This window comes from Acomys minous (genome assembly GCF_964271855.1).
Source record: "Acomys minous genome assembly, chromosome: 6".
In the NCBI taxonomy this organism is placed as follows: Eukaryota; Metazoa; Chordata; class Mammalia; order Rodentia; family Muridae; genus Acomys; species Acomys minous.
Genome location: NC_140487.1, coordinates 102,983,689 through 103,005,930, shown reverse-complemented (window position 1 = coordinate 103,005,930; position 22,242 = coordinate 102,983,689). Strand labels below are relative to the sequence as shown.

The 22,242-nt window shown below is 48.8% G+C and overlaps 1 protein-coding gene across 4 annotated transcripts in view; it reads right to left on the bottom strand.

The window, feature by feature from the left end:
• The window catches only part of DLGAP3 (DLG associated protein 3), a 69,941-nt gene extending 64,286 nt beyond the window's left edge, over nucleotides 1-5,655 (bottom strand). Inside the window, exon 1 of one of the 4 annotated variants that reach the window (XM_084786226.1) lies at nucleotides 5,529-5,655. The gene's annotated coding sequence lies outside the window, so the exon portion shown is untranslated. Of the gene's footprint in view, nucleotides 1-1,577; nucleotides 2,010-4,666; nucleotides 4,945-5,223; nucleotides 5,248-5,528 lie in introns of those variants that run through there. The other 3 variants (XM_084786229.1, XM_084786228.1, XM_084786227.1) reach the window with 3 other exon arrangements.
• Nucleotides 5,656-22,242: the final 16,587 nt, after the last annotated feature.

The following is a 22,242-nucleotide window of genomic DNA, read 5'->3' as shown; positions in this document are numbered from 1 at the left end:
AGAAGGAGGCATCATCTTGATGGGTTACATCAAAAAACGCGATGGGCGGAAGGGTCCCTTGTTAAGCAGGAGTCCTCTCCAAGGAAGGAGAGGCCGGGCTCAGTGTGAGACCTCTGGAAATCCCTCCCTTGTCTCGAACTTCCTGCCACACCCAGTGGGCCGCCCAGAGTCATCTGGAAACCGTGCCCTTCCCCTCCTCCCCCCCCCCCCAGAAGGATCCCATTTGAATATTTGATTGTGCTCTTGGGGATGGGAGGTGAGCTGCCATCAACCCCTCCTGCCTGTTGTTCCCCCACACTCTCATCTGCATGTCCTGACATTTGGCTCTCATCCCCCTGGGATGACAAGGAAAGGGACCTGGGGAAGTAACTCCTTGCTCTGCTCCCTTCACCGCTACAAAAGCAGAGCAGAAGAGCCCAGATAAAAGCCCATGACCCTGACCGCAGGGCAGCAGGAGGAAAGCTATCCAGAGGAGTGGAGTATTAAAACCCAGACCTCATCCTTCCATCTGATTTTTTTTTTTACTCCCCCAGATCTTCCTTTTTCCCTGCTGCCCCGTCTCCAGTAGCCTCCTCCTCCTCTTCTCCATGGCACTGAACAACCCCACCCACTCCTTGAATCCTTTGCTGAGAAATGTTCCTCCCCAACAAAAAAAAAAAAAAGTCTCTCCCAAAAAGATGCTTTGAGCTAAGGCTGGGGATGGGCAGAGCACAAGCAGACTTGCAGAATATTTTAGGGTTCCTCTCCGCAAATCTAAAGTTATGGTTAGCAGGTTGGCACCAAGTGGCCAATCAATTATCTCAAGCTCTACCACGAGCTCCATCCACTGAGGTCTACCCTGCCAGACTTAAGCTCTGAATGTCTTGAGTCTGTATTTGTGGGGCCCAAAAGGAGAAAGAATCGTGCAGGGTCCATAATTTGTTGTACTAAAGATGATCTCAGAAGAATAAAGCTCACAGCCACAACTGTGTTTGCTCCCTCCTAGCCCCACACCAACAATACAATAGTTTTGGAAAGAAGGTGAATTCAAATAGGGAAAAGAAAGTCTTTTTTACCAAATGCCACTAACAACTGTGAGGCCTGAATTCATAAGAATGACCTCAGAATTTATATTTCTATCCAGGGACTCTGCCCTTGGAAAGTGGGTCACCTGGGAGAATTTTTCTAGTGAACCCTCAACACTGCCCAGGCACCTTTCAGTCAATGGAACAAACCCTTTTCAGCACCCGGGACAGCTCCAAGGGAACCAATCTCAACCCAGTCTCATTCAGCACTGAGGACAGTTCCTACAGCCAGGGGACTGGGGGGGGGGGGGGTCCAGAAACCCAGAAGCTTTACCCAACCCCTTCACCATAAAACTCCCACCCCTGCTTCCATCAGCTGGCACACCGGCCATCCCTCCCTTCTCTGAAAGTCTGTCTCAGAAAGAAATCCAAACCCGGAGCTTCCCTCAAGAAGCCTAGAGATAGGACCCCACCCACACCCTTCCAGTCTTGAGCCTCTCAACACCGCTCACAGCTGGTTCTAAAACGCACTCTCCTTTTTAACCACCACTCCCAAATAAAATAAATACTCACGTGGGGGCTCTCAGCCCTGCAGGCAGATGTGCTGGGAGGAGGAAGAGAGAGGTAGCTCCCCACGCCCTGTCCTGAACCCCCTTTCTGAAGAAACCAGCTCCCATCTGGACTGGGAGGAGGAGAGGCATGTGGAAGCACTGAGTGGAAGAGGAGAAAAGCAAAAGAAGGGGGACCGCAGGGCGAGGGTGTTGGGGTGGGGGTGAGGAAATCCTTTTTAATTTCATTCTCTCCCCATGTCTACATCAGCCCTGCAGGCTCAGCTCTTTAATATTTACACACAGGAAGAGGAGAGGATGAGAAAGAACAGAGAGAGTAGGGCGGGGAGGTGGGTGGGTAGGAGAGGGGCTACCTGAGCTCAAAGGGCACAGAGGCAGAAGCCTCCTAGAGCCGAGGGCTTGGGTTCCCTGTGCCGCCCCCAGCCTATTCCCATACTGTGCTCTGGACTGGAAGGAAGAATAATCCTGGGACCATTCTGTCCCTTTGTTAACAAGATACTTTGAAGCTGCGTCAGAAAAAAAAAAAAAAAAAAAAAGATCAGATCCCAGCCCACATACCTGGACACCCCCACAAACCCAGATTTCTTGGGTGCCTTATGTGCAGATGGGAGAGGCGGTGTTCATACACACGTGTGTCCTGATGCTTGTTACATGCTTGCCTGTGGGCTGTTGCTGTATATAGGCACATGGTCATGTCAGCCAGCATGTACAAGTTTATGCAAGCATGAGTCTATTTCACACATTAACAGCCCAAGAAATCAAACCCGTGCAGCCACATTTGTAACTCAGCTTCCAGGCAACCTCACCTCTTAACCCTGTGGCTTTTCCAGCTAGGGACCCAGAGGAAAGGCCACCCAACCTTCTCAGACTCCTTCTCTTCCCAGGCCCCGTCCTTCCTAAGCCTCACTTTTTCTGTCTGTAACATGGGAAGAAGGGCTTATGGGAAAGGATGCTCCACTAAAGCCCAGGGGCCCGACAAGTTATTAGCAACGATGAGCTGGCAGCTCGTTACCATAACGATGGTGCCACCGCCTCACCCCAGCTCAAACCCAGACTCCCCAGACGGCAGGAGGCCCGCTGAGGCAGCAGCCTTCAGACTGAAGGGGAGGGTTGGATGAAAAGGGAACTGAGACATGACGCTTGCGGAGTGGAGGGTACACAGCTGTTCTTCCAACCCCCCCACTGAGAAACAAAGCTTTGACTCCCCCAAGTGGGAGTGAAATCGGAATCTGGGGAGGCTTCCTGACCATGGGGATGGGAAGACACTGGGGAAGTCTCCAGAAGCTTGTCCCTCTCCCCACCTGAAAACCTATCCGAACAAAAAGCCCCTCGTTGAACTGCACTCTCCTCTACAGTTAAAAAAACAAAACAAAACAAAAAAAAAAAACCCGAGGGCAGTTATGTTTACCACTTGCTCTAAACTCCTGGAAGATTGGGTCAGAGAGGGTTCAGGTAGCCATCCGCCCTGTCTCAATCAGACAAGACTCTCAGAACTTTTTCTACCCAGCAGAAGCCCAATAAGGTTAAAAAAAAAAACTGTCAGTCCAGCTAGAGGCAAAATGCATCACGAACTGTGTGGGGCGAAGAAAAGCACCAACATCAGCTGGAAGAGATGCTACATTGCCAGGCAGCTGCTGAAAGCAGACACTGAAAGAAGTCTGAAGTTGGGCCCAGAGCAGCGCCATCCCTAGCCAGCTGGAATTAAGCCACACCACGGCCTTCCCCTACGGTGGGTCTGCCAGGCACGCCGCCCCCCACCCACCCCACCCCCCGCCCCAGAAATACCTGCAGCCTCCTCTGTTCAGAGAAGAGCCCCAGGTTGACAGGTTGACAGCCTGAGGCACACTCAGTCTTCATGTCCTCTACCCACATCCACACTCAGCTCTGAAGGGGGTAGGGACTCTGGGGGATAGAAATGTGAAGGTTAGGGAATTACCTGTGGGGACACTAGCCGGGGAATCCACAGGTTCATTGTGTGACCTTGAGCAGGTCTCCTCTCTTTCAGAGTCCCCCGGGTTGTAATTAAGAGGTTGGACCAAGTCAACTGCAAAGGTTCTTCCGCTGGCTATGGTTCTACAGTTCCATGCAAGCTCGATCCTTGGATGTGAGCCCCCTGGCACAAAATGCAGTGGGCACTGCCTGCCAGATCAGTGGGGCAACAGTGGGGGGGGGTGGGGGAGGTTGGGAGGGGGCTGCGGGGGCTGCATGTGAGGCTGTTCGTCCCATGTTCACGTTCCTTTTAGAAACACCTGCCACCCTAGCCCTCCCAGCTCTCTTTTTAGACCCTGATTCACTGCCAACTCACGAAGCTCTCCCCCCCCCCTCCTCTCTTCTCCCTCATCTCTCTCTTTTAGGCACTGACAGCTGGGTACAGAAGCAGACCACACACACACACACACACACACACACACACACACACACACGGAGTAGTGGACGGTAGTGGAGGGCAGTGACCTAGTGTCAGAGAGAACGCACTGGAAAGTACCGCTTACTCTAACGGTGGCCTAGCTGAGTTCCTTGGGTCAATGGACGACCTGGGTGAGAATGTTTCTCTACCACTGGCAATGCGCGGGTGGGGGAGAAATGCAATTCACTTCCCAAGCCTCAACATCCTCTTCTGCAAATTGGCATCGTATTAGACTGAGCCATGCAGAATGGCTGTTTTTGCAGGTTAAAAGAAAAACAAAAAAGACAGTTGAATACTGTCAATTTCACATGGCTTAACATGACGGCGGCCCTACCTGTTTCCAAGGCAGTTGAAGAAACAAGAAGAGATGAGAGAGGAGCATTTTCAAAAGCCCTAGACAGATACAGGTGCAATGTTTATTACTACTTCAAGGAACTTAGTACAGATCCATCTGGAACTGTGAGCTAAAGCAATGACCCAGAACTTGGAGATTGGAGACTTGGAACTCTGGGAGAAAGCCACCTGCTCCAGTGACTACAAGGTAATCCTCCTCCTGGCCTCCTCAGTATCTAAAGGGCCTATGGCCAAACAGCACTGAAATGACACAAGCTCCCACCACCTCCCCCTCCAAAAAGAGCATCCACAAATACACACACACAGACACAGGTACACAGTCTTGGACTCACCACCAACAAGGACCCAGCACTGGGGAAAGACACCAATGGCATCGCAGAGGGTGCCCCAGGAGGTGGGCGAAGATGCAGAGTGCCAGGAACTCTTGTCTAGGTTCAGGAAAAGAAGACCCTGGAGGGAGGGGACGATCTTCCCATGCTATGTCCCACCAGGGATGGGGGCGGGGCAAAGCCCAGGTGTGGGTGAACCCTGCTTGGATACATTCCCACACAGTCACACAGTACACATATCCAGACCCATTCACAGAGATAGTCGCACATGCACATGCACACGCACGTCCATTCATACACACTCAGACACCTACATACACAGGCATACAGTGAAAGCACACACTCATCCACACATATGTCGACAGATGCATGGACGGTACCACCCTGCACGCTCACTGCATTACACTCACTCACCCACAGACCCACACGGCGACACCCTCATCACAGACACAGGCACGCTCACACACCTGCAGAGGAAACTTCTCTCCGGATCTCCCCAACACCACGACTTCACCCCCACAGCCAGCAGGCTACTCCCTCCCAGATCTAAGCTTCCATACCAGCCGGGCAAAAGCTGGGCGGGCGCTGGCCGGCCTCCCGCGGCCCCAGCCAGAACAGCGCGTCTGCGGAGCGCGTGGTCCCCAAGCTGTCCCTGGGGTCAGTCATGCCAGCCTCTAGGCCCAGGGTGAGACCCGGGGCGACTGCCGAGGCCCAGCCCCTCCCCCCGCCCCATCTCGGGGCTCGGGCCCAGGCCGCGGGAGCCCCGGGCGTGGGCGTCGCCGGGGCTGCAGCCCGACCTAGCCTGGGGGGCGCTGCAGAGGGCGCGGCAAGCGCGTCCGGATCCCCACCCCTCCCGGCTGCTTACCTGGCCCGTTCGGGCTCTGGCCGGGGTTACATGGTGCCGGCGGCCCGGGCCGGGGGCGCTGCGGCTGCGGGCGCGAATGCGGGCTCCCAGACCCGGCACTGCGGAGCCCCCGGCGAAGGGGCTGCGCCGGCTGCGGAGCCCCGAGCAAGTGCTGAGCGGCCGCGGGCGCGGGAGCCGGAGGCGGCCAAGCCACGGAGGCTGGATTTCCCGGGGACCAGGACGGGGAGGCGGGGGGATCCCGCCCGCGCGCTCCGCCCCCGCCCCCGCCCCCGCGCAGGGCGGCCGAGCCAGGAGCCCGCGACAGGGAGGGGGCCCGCGCTCCCCGCCCCCGCAGCGGCCCCGCGAGGACCGAGGTCGCAGCCGGCGGGCGGCCGCCGCGGTCCCGAAGGAGCGCCCGCGTCGCTGAGCGACAGCGCCGGGGAGGCCCAGCTCGGGGGTGCGAATGAGGTCCCCCGGGTCGGTGTGCACCGAGGACCCAGGAACCAGCACATTCGGTGTCACGACCGCGCACAGCAGACCCGGGCACGGGGACCCAAGCCCAGAGCGCGGGCAGCTGGGGAGACAGACAGCCTCACCGAGGCAGTCACACCCTGAATGTCACACACAGCCTCCCCCTACCAGGCACGTCCCTTAGGCTGCCCTTAGTTTCCTGGGTATGCTCTCCGACTTCAGTTCTTGGCCTGGGCACTAAGAGTGCCCCCTCTCCCCGCCCAAGTCCCTTCTGCCCCACCCCTGCCAGGGCGGGGCGCTGTGCCCAGCCTCCGAGTCACTGACAGGCGTCCCTCACCCACAGTCCGCCAGCGAAGGCAATCCCCAGTGTGCCGGGAGAACCCCGCTATACCTGCCGTCTTAGCTGGGGGCCCCACCCGTGCCCACTGTGCCCGCCCACCTCTGGGCCCGGAGCCAGGGGCTGTGCCATGGCGGGGGTGGGGTATAGGAGGAAAGGGGACTGTCCGAAGCACAGCGCGAAGCTGCAGAGCCAGGACACAGGCTGCAGAAGCGCGGAGAGCTGACTGCAGCAGTCCCTGGCTGGAATCCGTCTTGGCGCCTAGAGCGATGCTGTAATGGGGGGGAGGGGGCCCGCGTGGGGAAGCCGCAGGAGGAGGGGCTGAGGAGATGGGGGAGGGGCCGGCCCTGGATTCTGACTTTCCCTGTGGGTGTGAGGGCACGCTGCCTCGGGCGCTCCAAGTTGGGGTAGAGGGCGATCTACATCTTCCACCCTGTCTAGTATTGAAAACTTAAGGTCGTGAGGTGTGTGGGCTTGGGAGCCTTGAGAGGCAGGCCACCACCCTAGGGACAGACCTCGGGAGCTGTTCTGAGTCAACGTTCCCTACAAATGACTCCTTTCTCTCTGTATCCCTTTGGGGTCACTGGCTCTCCTCCTTGAATAACCAGGCAAACTGAGGCACCGTATGTAAAAGACACTGGCCCTGAGGAGCTAAAACCTGGAGCCAAGCCCACACCCAGTCCCCAGGGAGATGTTTTAAGGTGCCACATTACATAAATGACATAAAGGAGGCTGGAGAGCCCTTATCCGGTGGGAAGCTGAGTGGTCAGTCTGGGGGGGGGGGGGGACTAACAGACTGGCCTATGAGACCACTTCATTGTTCCTTCAATCACGTACTGAGGCTGCAGACAATTCCCAGCCCAGCGTTCATTCAGCCAAGAGCAGATGTCAGAGAAAGTAAGATAAAAAGTTGGTCCAGGAACACTTTGTAGAACTGAAAGAACCGTCTCATTTCCCGTGGAGCATAAGAGCAGCCATCGTGTAGGATGCTAAAGGGTACCTCTGTGCTTTGTCAGCTCTGAGACGCATCTTGTAAACCGGAAGGCATCTAACAGTGAACAGGGACATCTAGTATATAGTTTTTCTTCTTTTCCGTTACCAAAGAACCGCATCTTAAAATTGAGAGCCTAGGTGAGAGGGCTCAGCCGGTGAAGGTGCTCGCTGCCAAGCCTGATGGCTGAGTTGGATCCCTAAAACCCACACGGTTAAAAGGAGAGAATGACTCTCCCAAGTTGCTCTGACCTCCACACAGCCTCGTGGCACCTATATGCACTACCCCCCTGGCCCCATGCACACTAAATAAATTATTAAAGTTTAAATTTTTCAAACGAAACAAATTTTTTTAAAAACATGATGGAGTTTGCATGTGTTCGTTGGACACTTATTTGTCCTAACTGCTCCGGGCACCTTGCTACTGTCCTGGAAATTAGTAATTAATCAGACAGGTTAACCTCGGATAGAGAACACCTACCCAGTGATTAATGAGGACAATGGCTATTTAAACCATTATAGTGACAATCCCTCCCTGGAAATTTGGCCTGTGCAGCCATGGTCGAGACCAGCCTGGTCTACAGAGTGAGTTCTAGGACAGCCAGAGCTACACAGAGAAATCCTGTCTCAGAAAGCCAAAATTAATTAATTAATTAATTAATTAAATCTTAGGGGCTGGAAAGATTGCTATTAACAGCATTTGCCGCTCTTGCAGAGGACCAGGATTCATTTCGCAACATGGTGGCTCTCAACCACTCCAGTTCCAAAGGATCTGATGCCTTTTTCTGGCCTCTGGGAACCTCTAGACACGCATGTGGTACATATATGTACATGCAGGCAAACACTCATACACATATGATGAAAGCAAATTAATCTTTAAGATGATAGGTAAAGGCTGGCTCTGTGTCTATGGTGGTAGAGTGCTTGCTGAGCATACATGAGGCCCTGAGTTGGCCTTAAAGACACCATATAAAACCAGGCATGGTGGTACCTACCTGCAATCCCCAAACCTGGGCAACAGAGGCAAGATCCGAAGTTCAAGGTCATCCTTGGCTATTTAGTGAGTTTGAAGCCGTCCTGAGATACACGAGATCCTGTCTTACTATGCACACACACACACACACACACACACACACACACATACACACACACACACACACACACCAAGTAAATGTAAGATTTTTAAAAATATTCTTAAATATATCAATGTGCTAGGGAAAAAAACCCAAAACCTAAGTCCCAAATATAAATGAAGGCAGAACCAAAAAAGAATAGAGCATAAAGCCAACTTTAGTACTTAAGTCTTGGAGGCTCTGTTGTAAAAAAAAAAAAAAAAAAAAAGTAGGCGGTATCATTTGGGCCTGGGCAAGGTGGGTTACACAGAGGGTACTCAAGAATTTGCCTTCTGTGGAGCAGCTAGTTCCTGGCACACAGTAGTTGGCCCATGTTCCGTGGTCTTCTTTGGTGACTCAGGCTACAACCCTTCCCGGGTAATTAAGCAGTGCACAACACTCTGAGGTATTGTGGGCATTTGGACGGTGTTGACTGGAAGAGAAGGGAATACTTGAAAAATGAAGCCTTGGGGGAAAGAGATAGAGTTCAGGGAGCAGAGCAGTGAGATGCAAGGGGAGTGTCCACCTCCCAGAGGTATCTGAGAAGTAGTGGGTATTTTTTCACTTGGTGTCTTAGCTGACGGAGACCCCTGGGGACTGTGGATCAGTAGACCTTTGTCCTCCGGGACCTTGAAGAGCCAACAGAGAAATAGGAAAACCTAGACTCTGGGTCTTTGTTGAGCCCAACACTGCAAACTCTACCAACAAACCCCCTCTGCCTCTATTTATCTCCCTCAGTGAAATAATGAAAAAGAGAGACACTGACAAATTCTCCTGTCTCTGAATGGTGTGTGTGTGTGTGTGTGTGTGTGTGTGTGTTTTTAAAAGATTTATTTATTTATTTTATGCATGCGAGTGCTCTGTTTGCATGTACACCTGCAGGCCAGAAGAGGGCACCAGATCACATTATAGATGGTTATGAACCATCATGTGGGTGCTGGGAATTGAAACTCAGGACCTCTGGAAGAACAGACAGTGCTCTTAACCTCTGAGCCATCTCTCCAGCCCTGAATGGCATTTTGTTTGTTTGTTTGTTTCTTTCTTTCTTTCTTTCTTTCTTTCTTTCTTTCTTTGGTTCCTCTGTTTTGTTTTGTTTTCATATGACTTTGCAACTCTCCCCCCTCCAGTCTGGGTGGACCTGTGACTTCTATTTAGCTTTGGCAGTGTGCAATGTGGTCCTAGGATGCTAGATCACCCGATAGCCCACTGACCTCCGAATGTGGGTGAGCGCCCTGACCAGGGACAGCGGGGATACATAGCAGGCCACAGGGTACTGTGGCAAGTCAGTAAGCCCACATGAGTAGGAAGAGCCATGGAGTCACGTTGAGAACTCACAAGCAATAGTAAAGCCTTATTAACTTCACTCACAGAGCTTTGGGTTGGTGAATTATACCACAGCAGCGAAGCAATAAGCAATCAATACAGGGATACTTGCTGAAAGATTACATGCTTCTCTTGAAGCATGAGAGAATGAAGATAAAATCTAGAGTATGGGAGCTGGAGATTTAGCTCAGTGGTAGAGCACTTGCCTAGCAAGGGCAAAACCCAGAACAAACAAAAAGCCCAGGGTCTACCCAAAGTGGCCAATACTCTTCTGTATAAACGTAAGAGTCTAGAGGGCTGTAGTTTGAATGTACAGAAACTGAAGATGATCATTTGATCATCACATGAAGAAAACTTCAAGAAAAAGGTCTCTCTTAAACTTGGTGATGAGTGTGAAATACTCACTTCCTGACAATCAAACTAAAGCCAGTCCAGCTTGTTCCAGAGGAGCTGCGAAGACTCAGTGCAGGCATTAGCATAAACGGTTCCAGGGTGGTGGGGGCTCCAGGCACCTGGCCAAAGCAATTTTTAAAAATAGCTAACATTAGGAGGCTGGGGGTCTGTCGCAGTCACTACAGTGCTTGCCTTGCAAGCACGAAGATTTGAGTACACACATACAATGCTGGGCATTCACAATGCTACTGTTGGGGAAGCAGACACCGGAGATTTCTGGTCAACTAGTGTTAATGAATTAGTGATGCCAGGCTCGGTGAGATGCCCGGACCCAAAGGAAAAAAAAAAAAAGAACATAGATCACAATTGAGCAAGTCACCCTATGTCAACCTATGGTTTTCACACACACACACACACACACACACACACACACACACACATACACACAAACTCTCTTTAGGAGAATGAGATGGCATAGTCCCTTGCTTTAATTTCAATACTCCAGAGGATGAGGTAGAAGGATCATTATGAGTTCAAGGCCAGCCTGAGCTACATAGGGAATTAAAGACCAGCCTGGGCTGGATATGGAGACTTGTGCCCCCAAAAGTAAAATCATTCTTTTTCTAAGACTGAAAATTATTCTCTCTAGTACAGTTCCAAAGAAAATAAACACCTCAATCAAATGCCACTGAACACATAAGGAAATATGACACCATAACAGGAGAACTCTAGTGGGGCCTAATCTCATGTCAACTTAGCCAGGTTAAGAAATACACCGCTAGCTGGACACAGTGGCACACACCTGTAGTCCCAGCACCAAGGAGGCAGAGACAGGCAGATCTCTGTGAGTTCAAGGCCAGCCTTGTCTACAAAGTGAGTCCAGGACAGCCAAGGCTACACAGAGAAACCGTGTCTAGAAAAAGAGAGAGAGAGAGAGAGAGTTAAAGTTCCGGGTTCTCTTATTCACCAGAAAATACAGTAAATAAATAAGTAGATAAATAAATATCTTGGGTCTCCAGTTTGTACCAAAGGTGACTGATAAAGGCTACTTAGTATTATAATAAGCATATTTGGATTATTTCATTTTATCATTCTTTTAAAAGGTTTGTTTCTTCTTTTATTACTCTGTTTGTGGGGTCTGTGTGTGTGTGTGTGTGTGTGTGTGTGTGTGTGTGTGTGTGTGTGTGTGTGCTCGCGCGCAAGCCAGTGGGCACTGGATCTCCTGAAGCAGGAGTGTGGTGGTTTGAGTGGATTGGACGAGAATGACCTCCTTAGACTCATAAACTAAAACTGCTTGCTCCCCAGTTGGTAGAACTGTTGGTGGGTCTTGGTTGGAGGAGGTGCATCGCTGAGGGGGGGCACCCTGTCTGCCTGTCTGCTGCTCTACTCTCCGCCATGATGGTGGTGAACTCTAACCCTCTAGAACACTAAGGATGAACTCTTTTTTTTTTAAAGATTTTATTTATTTATTTATTTTGTATACAATGTTTTGTCTGCATGTACACTTGAAAGCCAGAAGAGGACACAAGATGTCATTATAGATGGTTGTGAACCATCATGCGGTTGCTGGGAATTGAACTCAAGACCTTTGAAACACCAGGCAGTGCTCTTAACCTCTGAGCCATCTCTCCAGCCCCAGGATGAACTCTTTATTCCAAAAGTCTCCTTGGTCACAATGTCTCTTCACAACTCTAGAGAAGTAAACGACACGTGGAGTTCCGGGCTATAGTGCGTCACCCGACGTGGGTGCTAGAACACAATCTCCAGTCCTCCGAAAGAGTGGCAGCGGCCATAACCACTGAGCCATCTCTCCAGTGCCTCTCACCTTGAAATTTTTTGTTTGTTTGCTTGTTTTTGAGACAAGGTTTCTCTTTGTAGACCTGGCTGTCCTGAACTCTCTTTGTAAACCAGGCTAGCCTTGAACTCTCAGTGATCCGCCTGCCTCTGCCTCCAGAGCACTGGGATTAAAGGCGTGCGCCACCACACCCAGCCTGAAATTTTTTTTATTTTATGTTATTTTCCTTTATATTTGTTTTTATTATTATTATTATTATTATTATTATTATTATTATTATTATTATTATTATTATTATGTGAGGGTATGTGAGTGTGGGTTCCTGTCCAGGCCATTAGAGGGCACTGCATCTCCTTGATGTAGAATTACAGGCAGTTGTAAACTGCCCAACATGGGTGCTAGGTTCTTTAACAGCAAGTACTCTTAACCACTGAGTCATCTCTACAGCCCCCGAGTCATCTCAACCACTTTGGTATATTTCAGTCCACTGAAACTGTCTTCAGACACTGGGTGGAAATCTGCTCCTGACTCACACAATAGGCCAATTAAATTCAGAGGCGGGGTATTGAAGCAAGCAGTTAATTAACAAAGTCAGCTAGAAGAGAAGATGGAAGCACTCTTGCCCTGGTATTGGCCTTGCTGGGGAGCTGCCTTAGGAGTAGTTTTGGTTTGGTTTTTGTTTTGGGGGGGACAGGGTTTCTCCGTGTAACCTTGGCCTTCTTGGACCTCACTTTGTAGGCAGACGGGCCCTGGAACTCAAAAATCTGCCTGCCTCTGCCTCTTGAGTGCTGGGATTAGAGGTGTGAGCCACCACCAACCATCTAGCCTAAGAGAGGTTTATAGAGGGATTCCATGGGTGGTCACAGGCTGGCTGGCTCCTTCTTACTGAGGTCGGCTAGAAGATGCACTCCTGATCCTTAAGACTCAGACATGAGATGCTCTTCAATTCTGCACATCTCCAAAACAAACATCATTACTTCCCCAGACTCTTCTTGTCACTGATTAATTTGCTCACATGCTTCTCCTGACATCTGACACAGTGAGCAGGCTGGAGGGGGTAGATGCCCCGAGACCCTCTCTCTGGTTGCCATGCTCACAGTGGAGGGAGGAGCATCCTTAGTCTCACCTTCAAGTTGACTTATGTGCTCTTTTTCCAACTGGGGCCAGTGGTGGCCTCTTTTCCTGCTGGCCTTGAACTCACAGAACTCTGCCTTTCTCTGCCTCCAAAGTGCTGGGATTAGAGGTCTGCACCACCACACCCAGCTCTTTGTTTGTAAAGATGGCCTCTTTAAATTGGTTTCTAGCTAGGCAGTGGTGGTACATGCCTTTAATTCCAGCACTTGGGAGGCAGAGGCAGGTGGATCTCCATGAGTTCGAGGCCAGCCTGGTCTACAAAGTGAGTCCAGGACAGCCAGGACTACACAGAGAAACCCTGTCTCGAAAAACTAAAAAAAGTAAAAAGAAAAAAAATGTTTTCTGGTCCTCCACAAACTCCAGAGTATTTGGAGCTTTCCTTGTCTTATAACATAAGAAAATATTTTAACTCATTTTGTACGTGGTCTGAAAAGAGCACTCCCCCACCCGTACCCCCCCCCCAGTGATCCAGGGTACCATTAATATGAAATGATCTTAAAAACTTCAAACTGGGAGCTGGAGAGATGGCTCAGAGGTTAAGAGCACTGACTGCTCCCCCAGAGAGTCCTGAGTTCAATTTCCAGTCAACCACATGGTGGTTCACTGGCCTGCCTGTGTACATGCAGGCAGAGCATTGTATACATAATAATTTTTTTTAAAAAAAAACTTCAAACTGGAGACTGAGAAAGTTCATTAATTACTCTAAACACTTTTTGAAGAAGACCAAAGAGATATGCTGCTCCCTATCACATATCAGAACTTACTAAGAACATACAACATCAAGGCCTTATGTATGGGCCTGGAGAGATAATGGACCAGAAGGTCAAAGTTCATTTCCCAGCATCCATGCCCCAGGCCTTACAACCACCTGTAACTGAAGCTCCTGGAGATCTGACATCCTCTTCTGGTCTTTGCTGGCACTGAGTCCACAGGCACAAACCCACACAAGAGACTCATAGGTAAATAAACATAAAGAATAAATCCTTTTTTTAAAAGGCCATGCGGTCTATGCTGGCTTGGAGACACAAGACAGTTACTACAATAGACTAGAGATCATAAACAGATTTATATATGGAAACTGTATCAACAGAAAGAGCATAGCAGTAAGATAAGAAAGGAGAAAAATGACTATCAATTTGGAAAAACAATTAATTGAATCCCAACTTCACACACCATGTGCAGCTCAACTCCACTTGGATTGGCTTAATGAATTAAATGACAAATATGAAGTTATTAATAGAAATTGCAAAAAAAGATTTTTTAAAAAGTTGCATTAATCTGTGTTTTGCAGAGAAACGGACCAGGAGAGGGAGAGAAAGAACGTAGATTTCTTATAAGTGGTTGGATCTCAGGATTATGAAAACTGAGAAGTCTGAGGGTCTGTGCTAGGCAAGCCAGAGGCCCAGGAGAGCTGAGGACCCCTTTCCAACCTGAGGCCCCATCCAAGAGACAAAGTCCCTACTCCAAGGCAATCAGGCAGAGAGAAGAAATAGTCTTTCTTAGTGTCATGAGAAAGCTACATCAGAAACAAGCAGACAAGCTTGCCTCTTTCCACAATGTCAGAATTCACCAGATAACAGAAAGTGAGATTTCATTGGCTCAAACTCACCATGTCCTGCTCTTTCACTTGATGATCGTAGTCGCTGGCAATCATAGGCTCTTTCATTCCAACCCTAATTTCTAAATGTTTATAAAATTATAATTACTTATCTGTGTGTGTGTGTGTGTGTGTGTGTGTGTGTGTATACACTTGTCACAGATACTTGTAAGAGTGTGGGTCCCAGAATTGAACTCAAGCTGTCTGGCTATGTGGCAAGAAATTCCACCTACCCACTGAGCCACTCTGCTGGCCCCCAACCTTAATTCTTTTGTTACTGTTGTTGTTTTGTTTTTGTTTTTCAATACCAGATTTCTGTGTGTAGCTCTGGCTATCCTAGACTCAGGCTGGCCTCAAATTCACAGAGATCCACCTGCCTCTGCCTCTCCGAGTGCTGGGATTATAGACATGTACCTCCACTCCAAGCTCCAACCTTAATTTTTAATATTAACTCTCAAATTACACGTTATAGTTTACACAAATACACACACACACACACCACACACACACACACACACACCACAAAATGGTTATTAGCCAGGAGTTTGCCTTTAATCCCAGCACTATGGAGGCAAAGGCAGGTGGATCTCTGTAAAATCAAGGCCAGCCTGGTCTACATAGAAAGACCCTGTCTCAAAAACAAAAACAAAAAATGTCAATATAAAAGGGCAAAAAGAAAAGAAAAGAGATGGGCAGTGGTGGTCCACATGCCTTTAATCCCAGCTCCTGAGAGGCAAAGGCAGCCTTGTCTACAGAGTGAGTTCCAAAACAGCCAGGCTATACGGAGAAGCAAACAAACAAACAAAAAAACCTAAACAAACAAGGGTGAAAGGGTTAAAGAGCTGTATAGGGTTCAAAAAGGCCAAACTGAAACAAGAGCAGGTTGCTGATACGGGTGCAGAGCAGGTGCAGGCAGTGATATAGTCGTGTAAGAACTCAGCCGCTGCATTTCAGCGCCCAGAGCTGGTTCCAAGCACAGAGTTGGCTCAGGGCACAGCGTCAGATCCTAATGAAGAGCCTTGTCATTCAGGGAAAATGCTAAGTGGGATGGGGATGAGAAGGGAAGTTGAGGGATGGGCTCCAGTCTTCCCCAGTATTAGCTGTATGCACTGAGGGAGGGAGGTGTCTCCTTTTGTATTAAAATCATTCATTGGTCTAGTGAGTTCGATAAGTTCACAGGCCCTGTTTTCCTAATATGATTTCAACATGCCCGCGTGCCCTGTGTTCCTGGTTTAATCTGTTAAGTTTATAGATGGTGGGATTTTGTTTGCATAAATAGATTCTGTATCAGCCTGTGCCTTGTGAGCCTGGCCAGATGCCCAATGCTAACTTGTACAAAGGGGTGGAGTCTTTGCCTCGTGCCTATAATGGAGCAAACCAATGCTGTGTAAATCATCAGTATTAGGCATAGCCTAAAAGCTGCTCGCTGTTCTCTACAATTCCAAGTGGCCTACCTGGAGCGCAGCCTGACCTGCACGTGTCCTCAGCCTTCGGTAGACTGATGGGGCTGTCCTCATGAGGAGGCAAGCTTCCAGTCTATCATTTAAATGTTAACCTCATGAGAAACACTCACAGACATGCCCAGAAACATGGGTCAACAAAGTATTTGGGCACTCTGAGGCCCAGTTAAGTTGGCATACAACATTAATCATCTGTCTTAGTTAGGGTTTCCTATTGTTGTGACAAAACACCATAACCAAAAGCAACGGGGGAGTGGGAGGTGTGTTTTCAGCTTATAGTTCCATGTCACAGTCCACCTCTGAGAGAAGTCAAGGCAGGAACTCACACAGGGCAGAGACCTGGAGACAAGAGCTGACGCAGAGGCCATGGATGGGTGCTGCTTACTGGCTTGCTCCTTGTGGCTTGTTCAAACTGTTTTCTTTATAGAACCTAGGACCACCTGTCTACGAGAGGTGGAGGCACATCCAAGCCGTGAAAACCCTGCCCTGAGACTGTCAGGAGGACCCTTCCTTCCCCGCCCTGGGCCTTCATGTCCTGAAGCACATAGCCTTTTGACCTCCGCATCTGCCACCCTTGAGTGGTCCTGCAGCCTGGCTGCCAGGTTACAGGTTAAACTTCCCCTTCTCCTAGTCAGTTTGGGCACAGTGGCGCACGCCTGTGGGTTCGAGGCCAGCTTGGTCTAGAAAGCAAGTCCAGGACAGCCAGGGCTACACAGAGAAACCCTGTCTCAGGAGGGAAAAACAAACCCACAAAACTTGCCCTCTTCTTATAAGGTGATGTCCAGCACGCACTTGTTACTCCTCCAGAGGATTTGAGTTCAAACTCCAGCACCTGGCAGGTGTGGTGACACACGCCTTTAATCTCAACACTCAGGAGGCGGAGGCAGGTGGATCTCTGAGAGTTCAAGGTCAGCTTGGTCTACAAAGTGGGTCCAGAATGGCCAAGGCTACAGAGAGAAATCCTGTCTCAAAAAAAAAAAAATTTCAGCACCAATGAGAGATAGCTCACCACTGACTGTAATTCCAGTTTCAGATGATCCGATGCCCTCTTCTGGTCCCTGATGACACCAGCAGATCTATACATATACACAAAATAAATAAAACAAAATAAAGCTTTTAAAAAAAAACATATTTAGTGGCACAGCTTTCTTGGGAGGCAGAGGCAGGTGGATGTCTGTGAATCTAAGATGAGCATGAATGGGCTACATATAAAGTTCTGGGCCAGCCAGGGTTGTACAGTGAGATCCTGTCTCAAAAATTCATACATACACACATACATACATACATACATACATACATACATACATACAATACCCAGCCATGGTGGCCCACGCCTTTAATTCCAGCACTCAAGGAGGCAGAAGCAGGCAGGTTGATGTGACTTTGAGGCCAGCCTGGTCTACAAAGTGAAGTCCAGGACAGCCAGGGGCTACATAGAGAAACCCTGTCTGGAAAAACCAAAAAAGAAAAAGAAAGGTAGCTAACTAGCTTAACCCAGAGCATGATGCCCTGGGTTCCATCTCCTGTGTCACAAAAGCAAACAAAAACCAAACTAAAGAATAGATGAATCTTTCAAGAACAGAAGTCAGGGGCCGGGCATGGTGGCGCACGCCTTTAATCCCAGCACTCGGGAGGCAGAGGCAGGCGGATCAATGTGAGTTCGAGGCCAGCCTGGACTACAAAGCAAGTCTAGGACAGCCAAGGCTACACAGAGAAACCCTGTCTTGAGAAGAATGGAAGTCAGGTATAGTGCTACAAGCCTTCAATCCCAGCACTCGGGAGGCAGAGGCAGGCAGATCACTCTGAGTTTGAGGCCAGCCTCATCTTATATAATATAAGCTGAGCCAGGGCTACACAGTGATACCCTGTTTCAAAAATGATGAAGAGGAAGAAGAATTTGAAAAACTGAAAATAAAGCTGCAATGGAATCCTGTTGAATGATTATTAATATTTAATACTGATTTATTATTTTATAAATCAACAGCTACTCCTTAGCCAGCTATATACCCAAATAACTGCACAGAGAGACTGGGATCTATTCAACTAGCCTAGAGCACAATGCTGAGCAATAATTACTCCATCCTAAACCTCCAAGAGAGTATCGCTTCCTCCCATTCAGATTTCCCACATTATACTTGCTTTTTACTCATGTCCTAGGTCCAGTTCATTTCTCCTGGTGTTTCCCAGTGCATCCCTCCTGTCCTTTTTTGCTCAGCTTTGGCTAGTTGGCTTTTATTGGCAATACAGAGAACAAATGGTGACGAGTTTCCACAAACTTGAGACAGAGATACTTAGAATAAACATCACAGTGCAGTGTCCTGACTGAAACCAGATAATGGGGCAGAGAAATCAGCATTTGAATGAACAAGGGTAAACTGTAGACAGTCCAAGAACATTATGGCACCAGAATCCAGAGGAAAGTGGAAATGTGTGTGAGGGTGGGGGGAGGAAAGAGAGAGAGAGAGAGAGAGAGAGAGAGAGAGTGTGTGTTTGCATATACAGTTGTTGTGATTTGTTTTAATTTTACCTTGGAAAAAGCCACCAGACTTATTATCTTGCACAGTAAAAGTACACTTAAGTTTATTTATCCACAGACTCTCCACTCTCTTTGCTTTTTATTACTTCTGTATTGTTTGTTTTATTTTGCTGTTGTTTTCATCTTAGTCAGGTTCTCAGTATGTAAGCCGGGCTGTCCTCATACTTGAAAAGATCCTCCTGCCTTAGCCTTGTTGTGGAGTTGCAGGTGTGGCCAAACACACTTGGCCTGTTCCTCATTGCTCTGCACCATGGACCTTCAGTCTTTTTGGTGGTGATGGTGATGTAGTGGTTGTCATGTGGTGGTGATGGTGGTGATGGTGGTGGTCATGTGGTGGTGATGGTGGTGGTCATGTGGTGGTGATGTGGTGGTGGTGATGATGGTGGTGGTGATGATGGTGGTGATGTGGTGGTGGTGGTGGTGGTGATGTGGTGGTGGTGATGGTGGTGGTGGTGATGGTGGTGATGGTGGTGATGATGGTGGTGGTGGTGGTGGTGATGGTGATGGTGGTGATGGTGGTGGTTGGATGCAGGGTCTCTTGTAGCCTTAAACTCAGTGTATAGCTAATAATGGCCTTAAACTTCTGATGCTCCTACCTCCATTTCTCCAGCACTAGGGTTTGTAGGTGTTCTCTGCTACGCCCAGCCATAGATAGACCTTCACTCTCATAAATATTTTACAAAATCTCTCAAAGCTAACAAAAAAAAAAAAAACCTCAGATATTACCGGTTAATTAGGACAATTGTCATCCATGTGAATACAACTAAACCTCAGGAACTTAAGACACTGAATTTTGCAAGTAAGAAACATGTGCGATTTTTTTGTTTGTTTGTTTGTCTTTGTTTTGTTGGTTTTTCAAGACAGGGTTTTGCTGTGTATCCTGGACTCACTTTGTAGACCAGACTGGCTTCGAACTTACAGTGATCCTCCTGCCTCTGCCTCCCAAGTGCTGGGATTAAAGGCGTGCGCCACCACGCCCGGCAAGTGTGCAGAATTTAAGCCATCATTAGCCGAGTCATCAACAACGTTGCAAGCTCAGGGACTCAGTAGCTCAGGGAAGGCAAACAGCTATGGCAGCTGACTTCTGCCGGTTCCATCGTTAGTGGAACCGAAACACTGCTGCTTTGGTTTGATGCCCAAGATTAAAGTTATCTCCTGTGAAACGGAGAGGACACTTTTTCCTGTGCTGTGCTCAGTTGGAGAGGTCCCGGTGTAAAATTGCCTGAGCCGTTAGTAACACTGTTCTGCTCCTCATTGCCATGGACATCCAGGCGGGGACTCCATAACCTCAGGCCCTAACGATTCCTCAGTCCTCCTGCCGAAAGTCCGTTCCTGCGAATGCTCTCATCGATGCTACCAACCAGGAATCAGCAAAACAGGAACTCGGCTGCGCTACACGCTAGTGGAACTCTGCCAGAGCCCGAAGGCCACGCAACGTGGACACTTCACTGCAGAAAGCCCTTGGAAATAGGAGGGTGACTCGTGCAGGATGCTTAAGGGAAGAAAGGAGTCATAGCAAGGCTGACAGAGCCCCCACGATGCTTTGAGACCCATCAGTTAGCTCTTCCAATACAAATGCATCACCCAGCTCTCTCTAGACACTCACCTGCCAGCAGAAGTGAAGCCGGAGTCGGCTTCAGGCTCGTCGCCGTGTTTTGCACCCAGAATCAGTTGTCTGGGAACTAATGCTAGTGTTGGTCCACGAGTCCCACTCGTCTCAGGCATTACTGAGTTCTCCTCAGTGGCTTCTGGAGCCCTTCCCTGCCACTATACCGATCCACCTGCCATACCTGTGCCTAAAGAAGAGTTCAGAGCTCCTCCTCGGAGTCCTCCAAGCTCTGGATAAAATTAAATATAAATGGATCAAACCTAACTTCTCCCAGAAAGACCTGAGTCCTGCCAGCCAGTGGTGGCACACACCTTTAATCCTAGCACTTGGCATTGGCAGAGGCGGATGGATCGCTGTGAGTTCGGGGCCAGCCTGATCTGCAAAGTGAGTCCAGGACAGCCAAGGCTACACAGAGAAAGCCTGTCTCAAAAACAAAACAAAACAAAATACCTGAGCCCTAATTTGTGCCTAACCATGCCTTTCTTTTACACTTATATTACCTAAAAGCAGCTTTAGAAATGCTTACAAAAATAACATTCACATTAAATTTTCAATTAAATTTAGATAATTTACTAAACAGCCATTCCACTGTCTGTGCATACATGTATATACATGCCTACGTTGTGGCACATGCTTACAATCTCAGCACTAGGGAGATGGAGGCAAAATCATGAGTTCGAAGCCAGCCTCGGCTATCATAGTGGATCTGGAATGAGGCACTATCTCAGATGCCTGTGGCCTGCCCACCGGAGTGTGAGTTCTGGGACCCACAGGGTGGAGAGAACCAACTTCTAAAACTTGAACTCTGGCCTGCACACAGGTGACATGGTATGTGTGCAAGAGAACAGACACATGCGAATAAATAAGTAAGTAAATATAAAATCAAAAAGAAAAGAAAACTGCACTAGGATTCCGGCTATCAGGAATATGAGCAACAATGAATGCTGGCAGGGAGACAGGGGGGAGGGATCCACGGTGCCGGTAGAGTTGTAAATCACTCCAGAACCAGTGTGGGTGTTTCCTTAAAAATACAAATAGATTTTCCATATTATCCAGCTATCTCACTCCTGGGTATGTGCCTGAAGAAATGAAAGTCAATACCACTAGATGCTCACCACTGTACTGGCCGCAACATGCTCACCACTGCACTGGCCACCATACTCACGTCATGAATCAGCCTAGATGCCCATCAACAGAGGAACGAATAAAGGAAATCCGTTAAGTATCCTTCAACTCTAAGCAAAATAAAATTAGGTCATTTGGGCAGGAGACACGGCTGAGTGGTTAAGGGTACTTACCAGATTTGGCTCCCAGCACCCACACTGGATAACAGTGTTAACTCCACTTCCAGGGTACTAGATACGGTCTTCTCGCCTCTAAGATATCCTGACACACGTGCCGCAGACACACACACACACACACACACACACACACACACACACACACACGCACGCACGCACACACACACACAAATAAATCTTAGTTGTTTTATAAATTTAGTATGTGTTTTGTAAGGCAATAGATGCAACTTCAGAGGCCCAAGCTAAGTGAAATAAGCCAGACCTGGAAAGGTACATATCACACGTTATCTCTCATACATGAAATCTAGACATTTTTTTAAGAACCACATACAATTGCAGTTGGTTTTTAGTTTAGTTTAGTTGTTTTTTGTTTTGTTTTGGGTTTGAGTTTGGGTTTGGGTTTGATTTTGAGAGAGGGTTTCTCTGTGTAGCCTTGGCTGTCCTGGTCTTGCTTTGTAGAACCAGGCTGGCCTTGAACCCGTAGAGATCCACCTGCCTCTGCCTCCCCAAATGCTGGGATTACAGGCATATGCCACTGTGCCAGGCTTTAGTTTTGTTCTTATATGAGCTAATAAAGGATGGAGTGCTCTGTTGATTTTTTTTTTCTGATGACGTCTGTTAATGGAAGTGGGATAGTGTAGTCACCCTCTAGCATGTATTTGGCTTGTCTCTCTCTT